Source organism: Schistocerca piceifrons, chromosome 3, assembly GCF_021461385.2.
Source record: "Schistocerca piceifrons isolate TAMUIC-IGC-003096 chromosome 3, iqSchPice1.1, whole genome shotgun sequence".
Classification (NCBI taxonomy): Eukaryota; Metazoa; Arthropoda; class Insecta; order Orthoptera; family Acrididae; genus Schistocerca; species Schistocerca piceifrons.
Window position 1 is genome coordinate 307,888,839 of NC_060140.1, and position 17,567 is coordinate 307,906,405.

General features: G+C 42.7%; 1 protein-coding gene across 3 annotated transcripts in view; it reads left to right on the forward strand.

Annotated features, from left to right (window-relative positions):
- Positions 1 to 5,797: 5,797 nt before the first annotated feature.
- Positions 5,798 to 17,567, forward strand: part of LOC124789698 (tyrosine-protein phosphatase non-receptor type 4) — a 185,574-nt gene continuing 173,804 nt past the window's right edge. For 2 of the 3 annotated variants that reach the window (XM_047257144.1, XM_047257146.1), the window contains exon 1: positions 5,805 to 6,295. The gene's annotated coding sequence lies outside the window, so the exon portion shown is untranslated. Of the gene's footprint in view, positions 6,296 to 17,567 lie in introns of all 3 variants that reach the window. The other variant, XM_047257145.1, reaches the window with a different exon arrangement.

Consider the following 17,567-nt stretch of genomic DNA (forward strand, 5'->3'; position numbering starts at 1 on the left):
CTTATTTCATTAGACAACGGTGTGGGCGATTTTCTTTCCCATCAAAAATTAAACTTATTTCCTTCTTACAAAGCATCCTATCAAATGTGGCTAAATACTTTCTCTGCAAACTGCTTCTAAGCAGGTCTAACAGATAATTCAGCAGTCAACTCAGGGTTGGGAATTCACTGTTTGACAAAAAAGATTGAAGGACCCAGAAGGGGAGGAGGAAACGAAATGAAACTTCACGTTTGGGAGCGCATGTGATGTTATTTCAATGGTTACAAAATAGAGAAAATACTTTTGAAGAACTTGGGAATATGACCTTCTATCAGTATGGCATTGCACCCTATCTGGCCAGGATTCAGGCACTGATTCAATTGGAACAGGTCTCAGAAAGTCACTGCACCTTTTCATGAGACAAGCTGGTCCACAATCCTTGTAGCTAGTCATTGATTCCTTGGATAGTGGAATAGGGACAGAGGTGACATCTCACCTGGTCCCACACTTGTTCTACTGGAAACAGTTTTGGGGCTGTTTTTGCATGTAAGAGTACCTCAACATCATATAGACAGTTCACAGAGACACGTGCCATGTGTGGACGAACATTGTCCTGGTGAAAAATGGCAAAACAATAATGTCATATGAGAGGCAACTCATGAGAATGCAGGATGAACATGATGTACCCCTGTATTGTCAGGGTTCCCTCAGTTATTACAAGCCGTGATCTGATCCCTCCTCACTTTCTGGCACCAGGAGTAACATTGCTGCGACACTCCAAAACATTGAATGAATAGGGCCTATCGCCAGGTTGCACCCATACTTGTCGACGATGTCCATATGGGGTAATGAACAAGCAGTGCTGTATTACCAGTTCTGGCTGAGATACCATCCGGTAACACATTATTAATAATGTAAGATATGGACTTCAGTGGTAGAATAAGGAAGTATCATGTTACACGTGAGGCAACTTAGCGAATTTTATTTAAGGTCACCTCCCCCTCCCCCAACGCCTTCGAACTCCATCCCCCTCCTCTCTCTCGTCCTCCTGGACCAATAGGAAACATGCTCTATCTCATCCCTTACCCTTTGATTAATAGAGCAAACGTGTGGGCAGCATCATTCTTGTTCTGTGCACCACAGTGAGAGCATCAGGTTTGTCTGAAGTCAGGATTATTATTCATTGTTATAAATAATAATAATAAAGAATTTGATTAATTACTTTTCCAATAATGTTACATGTTTGCACCTGTCACTGTCCATCAAAGTAGTCACCAGCCTTGTGTAGAACCTGTTGCCAGCGATGTGGATGGCGTAATATACCGTTAGCAGGGCGTGTTCTGCTGATGGTGCGAATATAGCGGTCTACTGCCTGTCGAATCTCTGGAACAGTTCTGAAGCGAATGCCATGAAGTGGTTCCTTCATTTTCAGAATCAAATCAAAGGCCCAAGAACTTAAGTCCGGGGAGTATGGTGGATGGTACAGTACTTCCCCGTTCCATCGACTGAACAGAGCAGCCACAGCTTGCTCTGTATGCGCCCGTGCATTGTCGTGCAAAATGATGGGTGGATTGCAGAGAAAGTGCAAGACATAAGAAAGCCTCTCCTTCGCGCTCATAGCGCTCCAAGTGCGTCTGAGCAGCGTCGTAACGCATCCATTTCCGCATTTCCGTCAAGTCATGCGGAACCCATCGTGATGCAATTTTTCGCATGCCCAGACGTTCCTTCAGGATGCGAAGCACAGTCGTTTGCCCTAATCCGTTCTCATGGGCGAGCTCACGAATCGTGTGGCGTCGATCACTGTCATGCCAATAGCATGCACTTCTTCTTTAGAGACGCTAGGACGATCTGCTCGATGCATGTCTGCCACAGTTTGCCGACCTTCATTGAAAGCTTTTACGCAGTGTACCACTGTTCTGTATGGCAATGCCGATTCCCTGAACGCCTCTTGAAGACCTTGATGACACTGTCGTGCTGTACGACCTTTGGCACATTCAATTTTGATCCAACTTCGTTGTTCCTGTTTCGACAACACAGTGACACCATTACATTAGACCGCTCGCTCACAAGTGGCTGTGTGTCCCTCGATTGTGCGCACGCCTGTGACGCGGAACGGGCGAGTCCATTTGCTCAGAGGTAAGGTAGGTATGTCAACAATGTGTGCTATCAGCGACAATAGTATATTCCACTGTATAGTGTCTCCACAACAGTGTTGCCACTATTTAAGTTCCAACCTACATATTAACGTAAGATACTCTGATGTTACAGTGTGTAGTTAAACACAGTAAATCAATGACATAATGGGATATTTTGCAAAATGGCTAATAATTTTGACAAACTGGTCCAGTAAGGAGAAAGAATCCAACACACTCATTACAAAGCAGGACATTATTCCTATATTGGGTTTTTATGAGTTACTAGGTTTCTTCATTTCAAATTCTACAAAATGTCGGAAAGTGTTACACCATTCACTCCTCTAGGTGAATTGTGTATTTGTGCTACCCTACTTAAAAATTGTAGCCAATTTTACCATAGTTAACTGTCCAAAAATGCGGCTTTGAAATGTCTTAATTAACACAATTAGCACCAAAGTATTGGCCATTTTTCTGTAAGCACTCCACATCTCAATGTTATGTATGATATTAACTGATTTTTGCACAAATATCTACTCCAACTATGACACTGTGCAAAAAATAAACTATTGTTATGACGAAACAAATGCTCTGGATTTTTTTGTGGTTGTTTCATGAATGTCTCTGTTAATCTTTCAGTGTCCATCACCTATGTAAGGTTAGCCTAGGGAGATTTGGCACAGTTAGATTAGAATAGATTAGATTTATTTTCATTCCAATTTATACATAGTGAGGAGGTCCTCCAGGATGTAGAACATGCCAGAAAAACAATAATACATGACAAATATTTACAACTGAAACAAATAAGATAATGTAGTTCTAGTTATGAAACTACCATATTGCTCAACTTGTTAATCATATTGTGTCAGCAAAAGGCATAACGAAAAATATTTAAAGTCAGACACACTCCTGCTTATACGTTCTGCAAGGACACTGACAAATGATCACATCCCTCCGTTACTGTTTATTTGTATCTTGGAAACGTGACAAGAGGCTGCCAAAATATGAAAAACTCTGCCATGCCCCTATCACCCAAGAAAATCCTCCTCTCACCCCTTTCTCTTTGGACCAATAAGAATCAAGCTCCCCCTCCCACATTTATTACTATAGAATATTTGTGGACAGTGCCGTGCTTGTTCAGTTCACCAAAGTGAGAGGATCATCATGAAGCACCAGCAGTAGGAGACAAGTAAGTACAATTAATCAACCACAACATGATATTTAAACAAATAAACTCTTGCTACATACCATATATACATCACCCTTACATTACTAATGTGTGTGTGACATCATAGTGTGTGCTCAAAATGCATGCTTTTCTGTATAAGCAGGATCACTATAATTTAATAATTTCATGGTGTTTTGTGTAAGCACGCCAAACATGACCACCATCTAGTATTCTGACGATGGTGAATGATGCCTTCTGGCATGCTCATTAGCTGCCAAAGATGATGCTTCCCATTACTTACTGCAACTTCCCTGAGAGGTAGCATTATTGCTTGAACAACTGATGATTAACAGATCCCCCTGCCATGTTGACCTTGCTCCTCAAAACTGTTAGTTAGGGAGCAAGGTGAAGTACCCGGAGGTGCCCTGGTTGCCTAGTAGAAGCCCTCTAGACCTGCCACTGACACCAAAGTCACAACCAACTTGAAGAATAATGATATGTCCAATATCTCCGGATGAGGAGACATTGTTGTTCACAGTAGAGGGTAATAGCTAAGGTACTTTTGATACCTCTGGTACATTTATCTCTGAAGCCCAGCCATTACAGTCGTTTTCCAGCAGTCAGTGTTATTTCCAGCCGTTTACAATACAGCAATTAACTCATTCAGTGCCCAAGAATGGCAGTTTCAGTTGGACTTTTGTCACTGGTGTAATGTTTTGCCGAACATTACATACTTTACTTTAAACTAAGCTTGCTGCATCTCTTAAATTCTTCAGTTGTTACACTTTGATATCTAAACTGATCAACACATAAGAAAGTGATTATACATAGGACAAAAATTTGGAACAAAATTTAGTGATTCTCTAAAGCAGTGTATTACCATTATCATAATCAAGAGACATCTTGGACACATTTTGAGATCGTTAGGTTACATGTGTACTTAGCAAACACTTAGACACTGTTTATAAATTACCAATGTGATCGAATGTGATCGGAACATGGTATGAGCTTTGACAGTTTTCGTAGAAATCTATCATTTGTGTAGTGTTACAGATCACTGCGTCCACAGCTCGTGGTCTAGTGGTCAGCATCGCTGCCTCTAGATCGCGAGGTCTCAGGTTTGATTTTTAGTAGGCTTGGAGATTTCTTTTCACTTGGAGCCTGGTTGTTTGTGTCACTTTCATCATTTCATCTCTTCTTCGTCGACGCGCAAGTAGCCGAAGTGGCGTTAAATAGAAGGACTTGCAGCAAGTGGAAAAACAACTCAAGACGGGGTTTCTGCACCAAAGTGCTAACCGATCATTTTATTTCACATATTACCGCAGATAACGTTGCTGTCTTTGATACATGAGTGACGACAGGTAAAAATTAATGTTTTCATATGTGTAATACAACTGCCTTTAAATCTATGCACATATGTCTATATTTGTTTCAGTTGGAATTAACGGGATTGGAGGAAACGGGATACCGTCCTTTTCACTTGAGGTACACATTCGTAGTGCTGGTCACTGCGATCTGCTAACAGGCGGCCAGGACCCTGAGAAAGATCACAGTAATATTGTCAAGACCCCTTTGTTCTTTGTTATAAAAGTAAAAAATAAAATAATTTCTATTCATAACTAACTCTGTAAGTGCTGTAGAAGAAAATGTTCGAATTCGTCTTTCTGTCAAAAGATTCAGTTCATAGTGCATTGTACTGAAGCAGTTCAGTGGACAGCAATTATCGGTAACGAGGAGGTGAACGAATTATGATTCTGAACGACTTACTTAGAAGAAAAGTTTTGTAACTACGAGTATATATTTAAGAAGAAATTTGCTTATTTACAAAATAAACGTGCATCTTCAGAAATTTCAAACTAATGACAAAAACTAAATTTGCATAAATGAGTGATTCGAACTGTAACCACTGTTGTTCATTATAACGAGATGGGGCAAACGTTACGAAATATTTTACTGAAGACTCAGTCTTTCCCCGATGTCTTGCTTCTGTATAAGGCACTATAAGTGAATCTGGAAGAAGAAAAAGAAAACAATCTTATAAAATTTACAAAATAATTTTGTTAGAGAGAAATTATTTAATTTTGTCGAGGTTCCTTGATATTCATACTGAAGAGTCCATTACATACACAGTCATCGAATCTTCGGAAAGCGATAGGAGCTACTGATAATATATCTTTATATGAATGCACTATGAGAAGAAAGGAAATTTTAAGCAACTATATCAAGAAAGTTGCTTCGACTTACATTTTTTAGTGAAGAAAATGTGTAGAGGAAATTTAGTGCAGTAATTGTGTAAGAAGGCGAGTTACGGAACAACTATATTACGTGTTTTATGTTGCACTGAGGATGACAATTATACCGTAAGTGCAGCCTTAGTGATTGTATAGCGGAAACAGAATACAATGTATTTGTACTCTATATAGAAAATTTAGCTCAAGTGGAACAAATTGTTGGCGAGAAGTAATCGATCGAGGCAGCGTTGCGAATGCAGAGATGACTGAACTGTTTGTCAAGTATCTGTGATGGAGGCAGCGTTGGTAGAATGTGATTTTGTATGCTGTGATACGAAGTAAATAACAAGGTATTGTGTTGAAGTTTGCGTGCAGGTGTGATCGTGAGCAGGTGATACGAAAGAAAATGTGCGTGTACTTTCATCGACTTTTCACCCATTTACAGGCGAGTGACAAATGCCACAGGACAGCTGTGATAAAAATATCCACTCTTCCTTCATCCAGTTGTGCATTCATATTTTAAAATGAGTAAATCGCTCATTGACATATGCAAACATTAAAATGCGCTTTAGAAGTTGTATTTATTATTTGAAAATTGGGAGATTGAAGTGTGGCGTCATAGATAAGTCTCTGGAAGAGAAAAGTATTAATCGTTACCCTCCCATGAACAATGTGAACTGAAACGTTTCTGGCGGCGGCGAGCCTTAAGAAACACATAATGTTGAGTGGACTTGAGCGTTTGATGCTTGCAAGACTTTGAAGATACAAGGCAAGTAGCGTATAAGGTGAGTGAAATATGCTACGGTTTAAATTGATGTATGTGAATTTTGTGTTTATGGTTCAGATCGCATGAGTGAATTATGTTCGTTTCACACATGGCACGTAAGCTTATTAAATAGTGTTTCTCGTATAATCATTTTCATTTATAGGCTGCACTGGAACCGGTTGTTTGAACATATTATAGTATTGCCGTAAGGGTTGTTAATTAGTGCGTGATGTGGTTGACACAGAAAGCAGGTGGACGAAGAAATGATGTATGTGGACACACTCCCGATGTAACTACTAGTTTTTGTCTTTATCAGCTCAGTCAGCTGTCTTACACCTATAAATAAGTCCTATGCCATCTCTGGTAACACAAGCCGTACTTACAGATATTCATACACACTCAAAGGGGTTCAGAGTAAAGACAGTAAAAGACTGCTTTCTGTGAAATTGTATTATTAGGCTATAGGGTTTGACATAAGTGTGTTGGGACAAAGCTGGTTACCAGGTTATTTAAATTATTTCAAAGTAGAGCATAAGAATAGGCTCCATAATACAGGTTTGTGGGTGGTGTTCATCATATTTTCAGATGTGCCAGTCACTGCATGTCACTTTCTTTTAGCGATCTTCTACTTCCGGCATTATATGGGCTAATGCTCTCAGCCAAGTATATCAGTCAAAAACTTGTTTTAAATTCCTTTCACTGACATATTCCTGTCATTACTACAGTTTTATTAGAATTATTTTTATGAAAATATTATCATGTTGGATTGAGGAATGGTTTCATGGATTGTTCTGTATTCTTATGTAGAAGTTTGTTGCTAGTGTGTGCAGCTCATTCAAGTTGATCCTTTGTTTGGCTCTCATAAATTGTTAGAATAATGATATATTACATGCAGGGTTAAAGTTTTTTTTTTTTTTAACTATGAGAACTGGAAGGATTCTATGTTAGTGTGAGATGCAAGGCTGTAGAATTTTATCCTCTGGATAAAGCCTTCTGCCACAGTGCGTAAGAGAAAGTGCGAGACCCACTACTCTCCATGTACAAAGTGGTCAGGTGTTTGCAAGTACAAAGTGGTCAGGTGTTTGCAAGTACAAAGTGGTCAGGTGTTTGCAAGTACAAAGTGGTCAGGTGTTTGCAAGTACAAAGTGGTCAGGTGTTTGCAAGTACAAAGTGGTCAGGTGTTTGCAAGTACAAAATGGTCAGGTGTTTGCAAGTACAAAATGGTCAGTTGTTTATTAGTGGTGCTAATTATTGTTTTCAGAGTTCAGGTGTTTTGAGTGTTTGAAATTGATACCACTCAGTCTTGTCTTTATAACTATAGACTCTAGTTTTTACTGGTTGCATTTGATTCTGTTAGCATACTAAAAGTGGGTCAGAAATACCTGTTTTCGTCTTTCGTATTCGTCCCCATTGCCTATGGGCCCACTAATGTGATCTGATACTGGTGATAAGCTCTTGTAAGTGATCATTGTTTTGTTTCTTCCAAAGATTGTTTAATGGGGCATTATCATATGCCTTCTTCATAATCACTTTGTTGACCCAGTTTTATATACAATGTAGAAAAGTGTCGTGTACTTCTGCGTCAAGAAATTCGTTAAGAGTTTTGTGTTTGTATTGATCGGCAACCTAATAACGAATTTTGCATTCAAATTCGTTAGTATTAAATATTTCACAAGTTGGTATTTCTTCCTCTACAGTTTTTGCCTCCCCCTCCCCACCACCACCACCACCACCACCACCACCATACACACGCACTTCCCTCCAGTATTAAACTTGTGAGACCTTGACATCTCAGAATGTGTCTTGCTTCCTTTAATCAACCTCTGCCACAAATTTCTTGTCTCCACAATTCTTTTCAGTACCTCCTCATTAGTTAGTCGATACACCCATTTAATCTTTAGCCTTCTTCTGTAGCATCACATTTCAAAAGTGACTATTCTGGTTGTCTCTGTACTGCACTTCTGTACATCGCTGCACTCAAATACCTTCCGAAAAGATTTCTTAATACTTAAATCTATATGAAGTTTTAACACATTTCTATTCTTGAGAAACACTTCTCATGCCATTTTATATCCTCCCTATTTTGTGTATACTTAGTTATTTTGCTGCTCAGATAGCAAAATTAATCTCTTACTTGAAAGTGTCATGTTTACTAATCCCATTTCCTCACCATCAACAGATTTAATTCGATTACACTCCATCGTCATTGTTTTGCTTTTGTTGATGTTCATCTTACATCCTCCTTTCAAGATACTGCCCTTTCTGTTCAACTGGTCTTCAAAGTCTTCTGTTGCGTCGTAGAATTACAATGTCACTGACAAGCGTCAAAGTTATTTCTTCTCTGTGAGCCTTAAATCCTACTCCTAATTTTTGTGTGGTTTCCTCTACTGCTTGCTCAACATACAGACTGACAATGGTGATAGGCTACAACTCTGTCTCACTTCCTTCTCAATCACTGTTTTCATTTCATGCCATTTGACTCGTACATCTGCTGTCTTGTTTCTGTACAAGTGGTAAATAGCTTTCTGCTCCCTGTATTTCCCTCTGCTAGCTTCAAAATTTTAAAGATTATGTTCTAGTCAGTATTGTTAAAAGTTAACTCTGCAAATGCTATAAACACACGTTTGACTCTACTTAATCCATCTTCTAAGAGAAGTCGTAGGATCAGTATTGCCCCATGTGTTCCTACATTTCCCTGGAATCCAAACTGATCTTCCCCGAGGTCAGCTTCTACCAGTTTTTCCATTCTTCTTCTTCTTCTGTAAAGTATTCATATTAGTATTTTGCAGCCATGACTTATGAAACTTTGTTAGACATTGTTCACACCTGTCAGTACCTGCTTTATTTGGAACTGGAATTGTTACTGTTGTGAGTTGGCAGGAGAGCCAACACCGGGTTACTAGAGGAAGCTGAAAGGCATGGTGAATGTCGCTCTTGACGGTACATTATTCATAATATCAATAGTAACTGGTAATGGCGCCTTGCTAGGTCGTAGCAAATGACATAGCTGAAGGCTATGCTAACTATCGTCTCGGCAAATTAGAGCATATTTTGTCAGTGAACCATCACTAGCAAAGTCGGTTGTACAACTGGGGCGAGTGCTAGGAAGTCTCTCTAGACCTGCCGTGTGGCGGCGCTCGGTCTGCAATCATTGATAGTGGCGACACGCGGGTCCGACGTATACTAACGGACCACCTAGCAAGTGCGGTGTCTGGCAGTGACACCACATTCCTCCCCTGCAAATCGGCGTACGGTTGTGTTATAAGGCTTCCGCCCGCCGTGCGGAGGACCCCATGTTGACGTATGCGACGAGGTGGGGAGCCTAACAATAGGTGAGGCTGTGCCACCCGCACCCTGCCATTGGGACCGTGGGGAGCTAGGAAACACCTGAAAACCTGCTCCAGGGTGCACGCCAACATGCAGTCTATGCGCCCGCAGAGAGACAGGAGGGGCCGAAGGGTCGACCTGCATCGGGCTGGGGCACCTGACGGGCGAAGACGACATACGGTCCAGAGCGGGCAAGAGTTCCAAGTCGGAGGACAACTGGTCATGGAAAGCGATAAGCGGTGCGTGACCCAGGGAGGCGACCGGCGATTGCAGCGACGCGTCCACGGCGGGCGTCACCGGCGGGAGAACAGGCGGCGGTGCGTCGCCATGGGGCAAAATGGAAGGCAGCGTCGGTAACGCCTGGGGCTGAGGCGAGCCAGTAGATGGGTCCCCAGGGTGCTGACCGGACGGCGCCGTCGCTGAAAGCAGACGACGAGCGGCTGATCCCATGCAACGGCAGAGGTGCAGCTGGTTGAGATGCCAGCGCACCTCACCAGAGGCCCCCAAAACCAGATACATAGCGCGATCGAGGCTGCGAAAAATGCGCCCTTCGAGCCAACGCCGTGTACCTCGGTAGTGACGATAGTAGACAATGTCGCCTGGAACAAAAGCAGGTGTCTGCCGCTGCACAGGAACCTGATGTGGCAGATGTAGCAAAGACATCAAGGTTTGATGATGACGACCGTGGAGCAACTCAGCCGGCGAGCGACCATCTCGGGGCTGAGGGCTGAGAGCAATACGAGGACAAAAAGAGCAATAACGCGTCCTCCCGAGAATGCGACTCTTTCAACTTCAACATCTGTTACTTGAAAGTCCTGACCAATCATTCAGCAGCACCGTTTGACTGTGGTGAAAACGGTGCGGACGTCAGATGTTGAATACCATTGGCCTTGCAGAATGACTGAAATTCTGCGGACATGAATTGTGGGCCATTGTCGGAAACAATAGTCTGTGGAAGACCTTCAATAACGCTTGGATGGTGGCAGATGACGTCGTGGAAGACATTCGGACAACAAAAGGAAAATTACTGAATGAATCTACCACAACCAACCATTGAGCATTCCAGAATGGACCAGCAAAATCGATGTGTAAGCGTTGCCAAGGGGAGGTGGCTTTTGGCCATGCAAAGAATTTCCGCAGTGGTTCTGATAGTTGTTCGGCACACACCATGCAAGATGAGCAAGTATTCGTAATCACGGCATCGATTCCGAACCAAGTACAGTGCTGACGAGCAAGTTGTTTCGTTCTCACTATACCCCAATGTCCTTGGTGGAGAAGCTGTAAGACAGAGGACTGTAACGAACATGGAACCATGACCCTGGACTGATCATTATCAGAACGCAACAACAAAACACCACGTCGAACAAAAAGTCTCTCCTTGTGAGCAAAAAATCGGCGAACCAACGGATCCCCGATCTGTGACTTTGACAAGGGCCATTGCGTAGCAACAAAATGCAGAACGGTAGCAAGGACAGGGTTGGCAGCTGTGGCGGTAGCTACACGACGAAAATCAATCGGAAACGATTTGACCACGTCATCGGTTTCCGAATCAATGAACATGCAAGCAATTTCGGAGGAATCGAATGCTCTATCCTCAGCAACAGGCAAACAGGACAACGCATCGGCATTTCCGTGATTAGCAGTGGACCGATACAAGATATCGTAGCGGTACTGCGAGAGGAAAATAGACCAGCGAATGAATTTCTGCGCTGTACGTGGAGGTACAGGCTTGGTCGGATGAAAAAGCCATGTCAAAGGTTTGTGGTCTGTGATGATGGTAAAGTGACGACCATACAAGAAATCATGAAACTTTGTAACACCAAATACGAGAGCCAATTCTTCTTTCTCGATCTGTGAATAATTTCTTTGCGCAGACGAGAGCAATTTGGACGCAAAGGCAATAGGGCGATCGTGCGATCCATCTTTGTGTGCAAGCACAGCACCGATCCCAAAATCCGATGCATCCACCATCAACAAAAGGGGCTTCCAGGGATCGAATGGCGTAAGGCAAGTATTGGAAAGCAGCACCAATTTCAACTGGCGAAAGGCACATTCACATTCCGTCGTCCAGAAGAACGGAACACCTTTACGGCGTAAGCGATGAAGCGGAGCTGAAATGGAAGAGGCGTGCGGCACATAGTTATGATAATAGTTGATTTTTCCCAACACACTCTGTAGCTGCTTCAAATTCTGCAGCGAAGGCAAGTCTTGGATGGCACAGAGGTGCTCGGGACTGGGATGTATGCCTTGGGCATTGAGTACATGTCCCAGGTAGGGCAAGTCCCGGGCAAAAAACACACATTTGTCCTTCCGCAAACGAAGACCATTTTGTCGCAAGACCTGAAATAATGAAACTTCCTGGCAGATTAAAACTGTGTGCCCGACCGAGACTCGAACTCGGGACCTTTGCCTTTCGCGGGCAAGTGCTCTACCAACTGAGCTACCGAAGCACGACTCACGCCCGGTACTCACAGTTTTACTTCTGCCAGTACCTCGTCTCCTACCTTCCAAACTTTACAGAAGCTCTCCTGCGAACCTTGCAGAACTAGCACTCCTGAAAGAAAGGATATTGCGGAGACATGGCTTAGCCACAGCCTGGGGGATGTTTCCAGAATGAGATTTTCACTCTGCAGCGGAGTGTGCGCTGATATGAAACTTCCTGGCAGATTAAAACTGTGTGCCCGACCGAGACTCGAACTTGGGACCTTTGCCTTTCGCGGGCAAGTGCTCTACCAATATCCTTTCTTTCAGGAGTGCTAGTTCTGCAAGGTTCGCAGGAGAGCTTCTGTAAAGTTTGGAAGGTAGGAGACGAGGTACTGGCAGAAGTAAAGCTGTGAGTACCGGGCGGGAGTCGTGCTTCGGTAGCTCAGTTGGTAGAGCACTTGCCCGCGAAAGGCAAAGGTCCCGAGTTCGAGTCTCGGTCGGGCACACAGTTTTAATCTGCCAGGAAGTTTCATATCAGCGCACACTCCGCTGCAGAGTGAAAATCTCATTCTGGACCTGAAATTATGTTCTGAGATTGGCTAAATGTTCTGCTTCCCTCTTTCCGGAGATCACAATATCGTTCAGATAGTTTTATGCAGTAGGGACCGACGCACAAACAGTTTGTAGATATTGCTGAAACAATGCTGGGGCGGATGCACACCCGAATGGCAGTCGTTTGAAGCAATACAAACCAAGATGCGTGTTAACCACCAAAACGCGCTGGGATTCTTCGTCCACCGGTATTTGCAAGTACACATCTGCTAGGTCCAACTTCGAAAAATATTCGCCGGGCACAGTTTGTCATAAAGATCTTCCGGGCGGGGTAAAGGAAAAGTTGCAATCACTAGTTGTGGATTCACTGTTGCCTTGAAGTCCACACAAAGTCTCAGTTTTCCCGAAGGTTTTGGCAAAATTACTAAGGGTGATGCCCAGAGAGAAGCCTGCACACATTCGATTACACCGTGTGATTCCAAATCGTGTAATGTTTTTGCGACCTCATCACGCAATGCGTGGGGAACATTGCGCGCTCTGAAAAATTTCGGTTGCGCGTTTAGTTTCATTTCCAAATGTGCTTTATAGTTCTTAGCGCAACCAAGGCCCGGTGCAAAAATGTCTGCAAATTCTTCACATAGACGAGAAACACTGTCTGAAGGCACAGTCTGGTTCACTGATAGGACCTGATTCACTATAGACAAGTTAAACAACTGAAATAAATCGAAACCAAACAAGTTCACTGCAGAAGAAGAACGAAGGACGTAAAATGACACAAGTTTTGTTTGTCCTTTGTATGTTGCAAGAAGGCTGCACTGTCCTAACACTGGGATATTTTGACCCGAATAACTAGTTAACATTTGTGGCACGCAACGGAGGTGTGCCCAGCTGTTTGTTTGTGTCTTGATTGATCAGTGAAACTGCAGCTCTGGTATCGAGCTGGAATGGTATCACTTTGCCGATAATGTCCAAGTCTACAAAAAGTTTATCGTCCTGCTGACGACAAGAGTGACTGTCTCGTGTAATGTGATCTGACACTGGTACAGAATCACTTGCGACTTGACGGGATTGCCGACGATGTCGACGCACACTATTTGTGGGACGAACACAGTCACTGTTAGAGAGAGTGGCACTAGGCGGAGTGGAATGGACTAGATGAATTTCCATGGGCGAAGTTTCCCGAGCCTGAGTATCCTTGGTTCGAATTCAGCGTGAAGCAAAGGGCCTGGAATGGTTGTGAGTGTCTGATCTGAGCTTTTTCTGGCAAACACTCTGAACATGTCCTTTTTTATTACAGAAAAAGCAAATAGCTTGGCGTGACGGGCAATTCTCACGCGAATGTCTAGTAGCACACCGCGGGCATGATTTTAGCACTGCATTTGCTTGCCGGCGCGGTACACGTGGCTGAGAGCCTGGCGGCAGCGGCGCGGCTGGGCACGAGGGCTGTTTACTGCTCCGTGCAGCTCGCCCGGCGGGCCAGTTAACCTGACACACGGCTGGTGAAGTTTCAAATGATTCCCGAGCAAAGTCAAGTGTGTCCTGCCGACCCAATATGTTCATCACTTGTTGAAGGGAGGGATTGACTAGTTTCAAAATCTGTTCCCTTATACGAACATCAGAAATGTTCTGTGCAATTGCATCACGTACCATAGTATCTGAATAAGGGAGTCCACATTGGCACTCAAAAGCACAATCCCTAGTAAGGCCTTGCAAGGTTGCAACCCACTCCCTATTAGTCTGACCTGCCGCACGTTTTGTACGAAAGAAGGTATACCGCTTCGCAACTACATTGACTGATTCTTTGAAATATGCATCTTATGCAGACAAAATTTCGTCATAGGACATAGTTGCTACGTCGCGTCGGGGAAATAATTTGACTATCACATGGTACGTTTTCACCCCTACTGAGGACAACAAAAAGGGCTGCCGCTCGTTACCTTGAATTCTGTAGGCGGCAAGATGGAATCCAAATTGGCGTGACCACTCCATCCAGCTTTCCAGTGCAGCATCAAAAGGTTGAAAAGTTGGTGCAACAGCGTGTTGTGGCTGCGATAGCAGTGGAGCGGCGGCTGCCGCATCGTTTTGCATTGCGTGTTGACCTTGGACGAGCTGTCCAAGGGCATCCAGTAATGCCTGTGTCTGCTGATTCTGTAAGTGATAAAATTTGGACAGTACATCTGGAGATGGTGGCGAAACCATTACACAAGTAAATCAGGGCAATATCGATAAGAACGCGGTTTGGCCTCATCGCCAAATGTTGTGGGTTGGCAGGAGAGCCAACACCGGGTTACTAGAAGAAGCCGAAAGGCACGCGTTTTAGCTCACTCAGGCTGGCGTGAGGTCTGGAACAGGACAAGGAAATTAGAATTTAGAAAAAACGGACATAGGTGGTGGAATACTTAACTTTAATCCATAAATGGTGAATGTCGCTCTTGACAGTACATTATTCATAATATCAGTAGTAGCTGGTAATGGCGCCTGGCTAGGTCGTAGCAAATGACGTAGCTTGAAGGCTATGCTAACTATCGTCCCGGCAAATGAGAGCGTATTTTGTCAGTGAACCATTGCTAGCAAAGTCGGTTGTACAACTGGGGCGAGTGCTAGGAAGTCTCTCTAGACCTGCCGTGTGGCGGCACTCGGTCTGCAATCACTGATAGTGGCGACACGCGGGTCCGACGTATACTAACGGATCGCGGCCGATTTAAAGGGTACCACCTAGCAAGTGTGGTGTCTGGCGGTGACACCACAGTTACATTCTTCTACCAGCCAGTTTCCTCTTTCATTCCTTTACCCCAAGTCCATATTTGCCTACTATTTTTCCTTTTCCTTCTCCTATTATCGATTTCCAGTCCTCCATCACAATTGAATTTTTGTCTCCCTTGACTGTTTGAATAATTCCTTTTATCTAGTCATACATTTCTTCAATTTCTTTGTCTACAGAGCTAATTGGCGTATAAATGTGTGGGTCAATCAAAGTGAAGTGATCCATTAAAAATTAGGTTAGTTACTTGACCATTTTTAAAAATTCTGTTTTTTTATGTGATTACCCTATAGTTGAGAAGTTCAAAACAGTTTTTAAAAAGATTTTACCGTGCACCAGTACTGAATTTGGTGGCCATTTTTACTTGTAAGCACACAACATTTTTGAATTAGGAGACATTATTGGTAATTTGAATATTTATGCACTGGATTAGGTTACAGCATTGCAATTGACATGATTGTTTTAAGCAAAGTCTCCTCTACAAAACTGTTTATTACCTAAAATACCTTACATTCAAAAATAGATAGTCAAAAGATCTCCAAAGTTTGGTATAGAAAATTTAGAAAAGACTCTTTTTAAACTCTAAAATACCAGTCAAGGAGTGATTTATCGGAGAGGTTTTTTTTCCCCCTCTCTAGTTACATTTCATAAACTACTAACCTTACATAGAGCAAGAACAGTGACAAATGTTTCCTTAATTTTTTTAATAGATTTTTGAAATTTTAAAAATTTTATTTTTTTAAGTTTGGGCTAGTTATTTCTGGTTGGACTGAATATAAAACTTTGACTTTTCCACATTTTGTATGCCTATAAAGTACTATATAAACAGAAATACAGAAGCATCCGATTCCACCTGTCTGCTTTGACCCATGACGTCACAAATATGGCGGAAACGACCATACACTACGACTCCAATATGGCGCCTAAGACACCATTATGTAAACATGACCACAAACACGAAAATACATTGAAAAACCAACACACAGACACAGTCCACAAAAAACCTGATGAAACTAACAGGACAAGTGTGGTAATTTGGGGTTTTCTGGGTGGGGACAAAGTAAATATAAACAAATTTAGACACACGCCACCATACCAAACCACACAACACAAAACTCCCCAAATTCCACTCAACACATCCTCTGGAATCGGACACTTCCCTTGACTTATATAGCTCAACAGCAGCTCCCGATCCCACAAAATGGGAATTGAACACATCCCTTGACCTATGTAGCTCAACATCAGCTCCCGATCCCACAAATAACACTTCCCTTGACCTATATAGCTTAACAGCAGCTCCTGATCCCACAAATAACACTTCCCTTGACCTATATAGCTTAACAGCAGCTCCTGATCCCACAAATTGAAATCAAACACTTCCCTTGACCTATGTAGGTCAACAGAAACTACCGATACCAAATCATAAAACCCAAAACTACAACCACGTCCACAATCATCACTACCTCAAAAAACACAGCAAATCATCAAAATTGGAATCGAACACTTCCCTTGACCTGTTATCCTTACGGCATCTCCACATACAGCCATCCCTGGTCCGAGCTGAGATGCCGGAACTTTAGTGAGCCTCATTTCTTCATGACATGCTGAACACTTCACGACTTCATCCAAAAATCCGAACAGTTGAAGAAATTGTATTAGAGACAACGCACTGTCCCTCATCATTGCCGACAACCAAAAACTGTTGACCTTGTCAGTCATATCCATACCTGCCAAAGACATAAAAAAAAAGCAATTTACCAAAATTCACACAGAACGAACAGAAAAAACTGCAATAACGTCAAAATGACAAAACTCTTGGTAGAGCACTTGCCTGCGAAAGGCAGTAGTCCCGAGTTCGAGTCTCGGTCCGGCACACAGTTTTAATCTGCCAGAAAGTTTCATATCAGTGCACACTCTGCTGCAGAGTGAAAATCTCATTCTTGCTAGATGTAATCAATTATTATTGCAGTGAAGGTACTGAATTACATACAAAAACTTTAAAAATTGCTGAACTAAACATTTATGTTATCTTGACATATTTATTTTTCCAGGTAACATACTTTCGAGATGCAATGCTTCCTAATCCTAGTGGTGACTGTTAAGAACACTTACTCCTTCAGACATCTTTTGTGATATACAATAAGACCTCCCAGTTGCTGTTTTAAGTTCAAGCACTGAAAGCTTCCTCAATAAGTTTTTCATTGGTATTCAGACTTTGTCACCAGTA